Raw genomic sequence first — 8,412 nt, 5'->3', positions numbered from 1 at the left:
CATGCCTTGTTACCACTGTGCAGGCTGGTGGTGGTGGTGTAATGGTGTGGGGGATGTTTTCCTGGCACACTTTAGGCCCCTTAGTGCCAATTGGGCATCGTTTAAATGCCACGGCCTACCTGAGCATTGTTTCTGACCATGTCCATCCCTTTATGGCCACCATGTACCCATCCTCTGATGGCTACTTCCACCATGTCACAAAGCTCTAATCATTTCAAATTGGTTTCTTGAACATGACAATGAGTTCACTGTACTAAAATGGCCTCCACAGTCACCAGATCTCAACCCAATAGAGCATCTTTGGGATGTGGTGGAACGGGAGATTCGCATCATGGATGTGCAGCCGACAAATCTGCGGCAACTGTGTGATGCCATCATGTCAATATGGACCAAACTCCCTGAGGAATGCTTCCAGCACCTTGTTGAATCTATGCCACGAAGAATTGAGGCAGTTCTGAAGGCAAAAGGGGGTCCAACCCGTTACTAGCATGGGGTACCTAATAAAGTGGCCGGTGAGTGTATATATATGTTTTCATGCTTGTTCTGTTTGAAAAGTTTGTTCTATTCTGTTTTGTTTGTTTATTTTTTACATATCAGTCTCATTCTTGTCGAAATCATAAAAAGACCTGCTGTATGTTTAAAAAATAAATAAACATAGCCTACAAACAGAAATATATATCAGTTCACAGCTCCACTTACATTTCAAAATGCGGCAATAGCTGGGTTTCAGATGATGTGCGAAGGCGACGCGATTTTAGATGGAGGGCAGGAAGTAAACATGGAGAATACGTCTATAGAGGAAACCGCTGCAGAGAGTCCGTATGAGTTTATATCTCGCAATCCTGACCTTTTTTTCCTCAGAATTGTAAGATATAAACTCAGAATTGTGAGAAAAAGAGTCTAAATTGTGAGGTATAAACTCGCAATTCTGACATTTTTTTCTCAAATGCGAGTATATATATATATATATATATATATAATCAAAATTCTGACTTTTGTCTCCGAATTTGAGTTTAACTTACATTCCAACCGTCTTTGTTGGTCTTCCTTGAGCTTCATCCTCTGCTCTCGTTGAAGAGATGCCTCTGATTTGGGCTTGACCGAGGTTGACCGTCGGAGCCCAATCTACCGACTTAATGTCACCCAAAGCACTAGGGCAGCCTAAAAAGTCCCAATGCAGACCATATTAGACTACCGGTAACTTAATAATCATTACTAAGTAAATGAGCATTTAACAACAACCTAATGCTACATAAACACAGCCCCAAAAACCAAGTTAGCTAGCTAACATACCTCCGACGAAGTGGTTGCAGCAGACACGGGCATTAGCAGACTGCTCCTCCTGACCGCAGACGTACGTTTAAAATCCACTTTTTACGGCGTTGTTCTGTGAGCTTTTTAAATTTCTCACCTTTATGAACGACAATCTTTGGTACTCTATAAAACCCCTTTCCCTTTTTTCAGTTAGAACGATTGGACAACCTGATCTCACAGAATTCCGTGAAATGAACACGGACCCTTAACTCAAAATCCGTGGCAGTTTCACGGAATCGCCGAAAATTCCGTGATGTGCCCACGGAAGTAATGCCTATGTGAGTCAATGACAGGCAGCATCCGTGGTCCACACACGGACAGTTACAACACACACGCACTCCCCCAATTGACGTCGTTTTATAATTTGGAAAGGTATCGCTTTAAATATTCAGAGTTTACTTAAAGTACTTTACTTTAAATATTTAGTTTTAAAGTGATTTTAACTTGATATTGCATTGTTCTGTCGTCGTTTGATCGCTAGGATAACGTCTGGTCACCCTGAATTCCGTGACCGTACCACGGAATATTCAGTGGTCGCCACAGATTGTTTCACCTTCACTGGACGATATTGCCTATTGCTGATTTTGACACTTTAGGCTATTCAAGTTGTCTGTGTTTGCGATGAAATGTAGCCTCATTAAAATGTGAACATATTATCTCCCCCGATCAGTTTGTAACAGTTTTCCTTATTGTCAAATTCTGTGATGGCACCACGGATTCTTCTGTGACTGTACCACGGAATATTCAGTGGTCACCACAGATTTTTTTCACCTTCACTGGTGCCTATTGCTGATTTTGACACTTTAAGTAGGCTATTCATGTTGTCTGTGTTTGTGATGCATGTAGCCTAATTAAACTGTGAACCTCTTATCTCCCCTGACCAGTTTCTATAGCCTTTTGCTTATTGACAAATTCTGTGATGGCACCACGGATTCTTCCGTGACGGGACACACGGATAACCGGATAACTAGAGGCAGGCTTGATCAATCAAAATCCCCATCCATCATCTTAGTGTAAATAATATTTGGACTAATTTACCATTTTTTTTATGTTTACTCAATTGACAGATAGGCATATACAGACAACGAAAAAAAAAAAAGATAAAGACTAATAATAAATTAATGTTAAATCGGACGAGTCTGTTGCCATGACGGCGGCCCCACTTTCACGGTTTTTCCGCCATTGCGAGGATCCCCTCTACAAATCGGTATGTATCTCAGACCTGCTACCTATTTACTATCTATAAATGTTGAATTATAAGTTTTAATGCGTTTTAGATGGCTTGTATTGTTGATTGCTAAATAGTTGACATGATATCTTGTCTGTAATTGTTTTTCTCTAAAAAAGTATGCATTTTTACATTACAAATATTTAAAAGACGTTTTCTCAAAAAAAAATTTTTCATTCTCCAGTAACATTACATCTCATCCTATGTAGCACTATCATGTACACCAAAAAAATATAGAGGAAATCGATTTTTTTTTTCTCCAGTATTATTTTCTAAGTAATGAACGCATATAGGCCCTATCCTGAAATTAATCTGATATTCTTTTTCCATTTTATGTGTAAACAAAATGAAAAAATAATTTTGAACCTGGCTTTATCATATGCATATGTTCAGATTTATGTAACCGAAAATATATATGCAAACTTGCGCATATTTAATGAGATAATGCCTACTTTGCATAATTAAAAATACACATTTCAAAAACTTATAATACATTGTTTTTATATACTTGTGTAATTAATCAACTGAGGAAGTTTCATGGTGATATCTATTATTTTAAAAGTTTACCCTATTCACCTGTAGTGTCTCGCATTAATGTAGACATTATATTTTTTTCTCAGAGATGTATCTAATTATGCTTTCTTGTCTGGTCTACAGATTATTTGCTGTTTTACATCTTATCTCCATTTCTCTATCTCTATATCGTTTAGAAAACAAAGGCACTTTTAAGAGCCACTCTTTCAATCTCTCTCTCTCACTCTGTTTCTCTCTTAAGTCTCTCACACTTTCTCTTTCTCTCCTGCACCCCCTCCTCTCTCTCTCACACAAACACACACACACACACATTCATCTTCATATCTGTATTGTGTGTCTATTGTCTATATTTTTGTATTGTATCTGTGCGTGCGTGCACCATGTCGGAAAACCACCCAGGAGTCTTTGAAGATCCCAATGAGGCCAGGGGCCATATGGCTGCTGAAATTAGCAAGGCTCTTCTCCGTGAGGCCAGGGTGAGAAATTTTGATAAACTTACACCCATGTCTCTGAAAATCACTATTTACATATTGTTTGTTTGTTCTAGTTGCTGTTGAGGTATGATGTTCTAGACATTTAATGGACATTGGAGTAGTGTAGTATTTTATATCTTGTAGTTTTAGTTTTGTGTTTTTTATTGTTAGTTACTTTGGAAAAAAGCGTCCATCAAACATAACAATAAGTCTGATATTCTATCAGAAAACATTAATATTTTATTTTCATATAGGCTGCAATGGCAATGGGAAGCCATGTCCCTCAAAAAAGAAAGAGGACTAAGAGAGGGAAAGCAGTCGCAAGCGTAGCGGCCACAAGTAACAGACGTAAGAAACGTCAAAAAGCAGAACGTCGTGCATTAGGTTCGTTGTTTATAGCACTGTTATAGTTTAATAATGATAATTATCTAAATGTTGGTGAGTGAAAAGATGGTTTGAGCTCACTGAGCCAGATGTATGATGGAATATTGTGAATTTTCTGGACTAAAATATATGATGCTTTACAGTAAGACCCTGATAGAATAGATAACCTATTGTATTGGCCTTTGCAGCTTCTGAAGTTCAAGTGATCACAGTGTCTGAGGAAGTCCCTCAGATCGAAGAAGAGATGACTGCAAGTCTTGGTGAGTATGTGTCACAGTCTTCGCCTGCACCTGTCTGTCTTAGTCATCTTCACTACACTACCCAGAATCCTTCTTGTCTCCACACCTGTACTCACTCCCTCATTATCCACCTGTCCCTCGTCATCATCATCTGTGTCACCTGTCTTCACCTCGTTAGTGTTCATTTGTCTCTGTATTTAGTTTGCTTCTGTTCATTCAGTCTTTGTCGGTCGTCGTCTATGTATGGTTGTATTAGTGTGAGTTTTGTTTGCCTGCCTGTACCTGTTTTGAGTTAGTTATCAGTAAATGTTTAAATTGGAGCCTTCTTGCCTCAGACTCTTCTTCAACCCGCACCACAACCCGTGACAGTATGTCTGTATAATCCCTATAACTATATTTCCTATTCCTCCATATCAACAACTTTTCTAATGGCCCTGTAAACTTTTCCTCGAGTCATTGTTGTTGATGTCTCACACTTCTTCTCCACGCAACTACATTAAAAGTGGTTTGTGTTTGTATTTTGTTGTTGTAGACAGAACATGTGCATTATATTCTAATTTTTACAATTCTACACTCATTGCTTTTGCAAAGCTTGCTTTTAGAAATTCTTGCCTATTTTGGGAAGTGATAAACACTCCAACTCTTCATTTCAAACTGGTCTATTATCGGAAGCATATTACACGGTTTGTGAGACCATTGTGATACAATGGTTCGTGATACCATGATCAAGTCCATATACAGTACATTAAACCAACATTGAATGGACACTGTCGTGTATGGCTTGGTCAAAGTCAGAGTTTAAGTCATAATTATTGTCGTACCATTCAGTATTAAGTAATTTTTATCCATTGTGCCTTCACTCAATCGAAGGGTTGTTTAACAGTTATTTATTTATTTTCAGAAACGTGTCTTCAACAGCTGAGGGACACTCTTGACTCAGTTGAGGTTAATGTGGCAGCTGAAAAAACAGCATGGGCACAGCGGCAGCTACACGCTGATACAAGGGCAAAAGCAGCAAGGCCAGTGCTGCTCGATGCTAAACTGTCCGCTGAAAGAGACTTCTACCAAAAATGTCACAGGTGCGGTGGTGGAGAGGCAGTAATTAGGTGCCTGGATTGTGTGCCACTGGACATGGAGTATCTATGTGGAGGATGCGACATGGAGGCTCACAAAAAGAATGTGTTCCATGGCAGGGAGGCACTTTTCCATGGCTACCTGGAGCCTATTCCCCCCACAAAGGCTGTGGTGATGGGTGAAAACGGCCAGCCTCACTTTTGTGAGCAGGGTATGTGTTTATTAACAATTTATATTGACTAGTAAAGGGTAATTACTAATTACACAAATATTCTTTGTTGATATACTTTGTCAATGGAAAAGGTTTAAACTCTTAATTTGAATCACTCTTTGACTGAAGAAATTGTTTTTGTTTGGCTTTGACTATGAAACGTGCTATTAGTAAGCAAACAGTGATAATGACATGGTAGAGTTGTCTATTTTGTAGATGTTGGTTTTGAATCACTGATCTGACAAGTGATATACCTTCTCGATTGAGGAAAAATGTAACAAACCTCTTTGCATTGCAGTATGTCAGTTGCCATTGCCCGCACATAGGGCACCCATGAGATTGAGGTCACCTCTGGCAAGCATATTTCTGTGGTCACCATGAATGGTAAGTTTGGAAAGTCCTGCTTTTTTGTTTCGTTGTACCGCAGAAGTTAACAATTGCAATCAAGGCAAAGCTTTTCTCTTGAGAAATATACCAATTGCCAAATGTTAATGCCATATCAAATACTACAGTGAATTAATAAGGGACAGTTGAGTTGGAAAAAGTTGATTCTGTGAAACACGTTTAATGTGTCTCTTTTTTCACAGGACGATATGATGTCTGTTTGCCCCGTAAAGTTTGTCCTACCTGCCTTGTGGAATGGACCCCAGGGGTGAAAGAGCTCCTCAGGTACCGTTACTGGCCAAGCGCAAGAAACTGCCAGACACTATATAGTTTTGATGTCTTTGAAGCTTTTGCTCACATCAAAGTATCGGCTCCTTCGATGTCAAGGCATGCCTTTTTAAAGCTACTGGAGCACCGTTCTGTTCAGGCTGGAAGGGCAAATCTGCTTGAATCATTGTTACACACAATCATATTACTGTAATATTGTAATATTTCTTTTCTGTAAACACAATTTTTTTTTTATGTCATAGCCGGGGAATGTCTGTGCAGATACGTTCCAGAAAAGCTTTTTCGAATATTGTTTTTGCAAGCATACAGAAGAGGTGATGTGTGAAGTAAATGACTTTTATTGTCCAGCATGTCACCCAGACATGTTGGCAGTGTGTTGCGATGGCAATCGCAAACATTATCGCTTCAAAAAATCAAGGGGGTATGTTCATATTAGACAGGCATTAATCTCAATATCAAAACCACAGCATTGTCATAGAAATAGTTGCATGTAGAGTCATGTTTGGTCAGTTAAAAGAGGATTTATTTTGTGATCAATTTTAATGGACAGGAATGAGGAACCCTCTCTGTACAAGGGGTTATTTCTTGCCAAAGATGAGGAGGTATCATGATGCGTTCACGTGCTATGGAAAATATGATATTTTCCACTTGTGAACTGGTATTTACCAGTGTGTTGCGTTCAAGTGCTTTTGTTGTCGTAATGTGGTAAAAAGATGGAGATCCAGACCTGTTATTTAGCTAAAACTATTTTAGATTGCTTAAGTCATCTGCTACAGCGAGAAGATGATTTATCAAAACTCAAACGGTAAATAATATGATGTATATTTTCTAGATCATGAATAGTACTAGTACATATTTTTACCGCGTTGCTCTCCGCCATTTTGAAAAGGTCAAAGGTTATCTCATCTCGGCAACTCGTGCATCAAAATATTCTACGAGTTGCCCAGTGGAAAATACCACAGGAGGGGGTGTTCATGTGCATTTTCCACGTCGGCTTTTGGTATTTACCATTATTACGTGAACGCACCATCAGCCTTTCTCAACAATGTCAGAGGCAGCAGCATGACAAGAGCATGTCTAATATTGCATATTAAGACAGTATATCTACTGCTTATGTTTGAGTGTCTTTTGTGTTTTCTATTTGTTAAGACGAGTGATATCTGACTTTACAGGCAGATAACAGTGGAACATGTGGCATTTCAAGGTTCGGGCGAGTAAGGAGACGTCAAAAAAAATCATCGTCAAAAATAGATGAACAGGGGATACAAGTGGCAGTTTGCAGGTATGTGGGTAGATCAGAAGTGTGCAATTGTACAAATGCCATTTGTTACACACTGTGGAAACTCATTTGTGGATAAATGTTTTAGAGTCATGTTTAATTTCCTTATGGGAAGTAAAGTAAATCCCCTTAACAGATTTTTTTTCCCTAGAAGATTGTTTTAAAGCTCAGTTAGTCACATATGTAGAGATTGATGGGGAAATGTGTGTGTGTGTGAGAGAGAGAGAGAGAGAGAGAGAGAGAGAGAGAGAGAGAGAGAGAGAGAGAGAGAGAGAGAGAGAGAGAGAGAGAGAGAGAGAGAGAGAGAGAGAGAGAGAGAGAGAGAGAGAGAGAGAGAGAGAGAGAGAGAGAGAGAGAGAGAGAGAGAGAGAGAGAGAGAGAGAGAGAGAGAGAGAGAGAGAGAGAGAGAGAGAGAGAGAGAGAGAGAGAGAGAGAGACTGAGAGACTGAGAGACTTGAGAGGCTTTGAATAGAGGGTTTTGATTAGCTTTGTTTTCCACAGGTCTTATTGTGTAAATTGATCATTAACCATATTGTCCTCTTGTGTATAAGACACGGGATATTGCTGCGAGGACTGAACCACTACCGTGGCGAGGTCTTCGCCTACTCAATGTTTTTACAGAGGGAATTGTCAGAGAGGGCCAATGTGTAACGGTAACTTACATGTATTCGTATTGAACCGTTTCGGTACGAGGCTTCCGGTTCGGTACGCATACAAACCGAACGATTCCTAGGACCATTTTTCCTGCCGACAAAATCCGCACTGGCGCGACCATAGGGCACGACCACCACAACGTTGCGCAACATCAAAATGGCAAACGTAATGGAAGCGGAACGAAATTGCGCTACTCATTATATTGTGCTTCACGGACAGTTTATCAGTTCGGACCAGCAACATCTGTGCAGCGCGAGCCGATCTTGATCAAGCGACGCTTGTTATACACAGCGCTAAAACATCCAGTGAAGAAAACATTTGAATTCGCCACTGAAGTAATAACATCGCTG

At 39.6% G+C, this 8,412-nt stretch overlaps 1 long non-coding RNA gene across 2 annotated transcripts; it reads left to right on the top strand.

Annotated features, from left to right (window-relative positions):
• The first annotated feature begins 3,761 nt into the window (after nucleotides 1-3,761).
• LOC130092442 (uncharacterized) lies at nucleotides 3,762-6,549 on the top strand. Of its 2 annotated transcripts, none has more exons than XR_008807926.1 (4): nucleotides 3,762-3,933; nucleotides 4,122-4,193; nucleotides 5,074-5,244; nucleotides 6,161-6,549. It is a non-coding gene; the product is annotated as an uncharacterized LOC130092442 (long non-coding RNA). The 2 variants fall into 2 exon arrangements; XR_008807925.1 differs by having other exon boundaries at nucleotides 3,763-3,897.
• Nucleotides 6,550-8,412: the final 1,863 nt, after the last annotated feature.

This window comes from Rhinichthys klamathensis, unplaced genomic scaffold (assembly GCF_029890125.1).
Source record: "Rhinichthys klamathensis goyatoka isolate OS25496 unplaced genomic scaffold, OSU_Roscu_1.1 h1tg000176l_1, whole genome shotgun sequence".
Classification (NCBI taxonomy): Eukaryota; Metazoa; Chordata; class Actinopteri; order Cypriniformes; family Leuciscidae; genus Rhinichthys; species Rhinichthys klamathensis.
The sequence above is the reverse complement of the archived record's forward strand: the minus strand, read 5'-3'. Positions and strand labels throughout refer to the sequence as shown.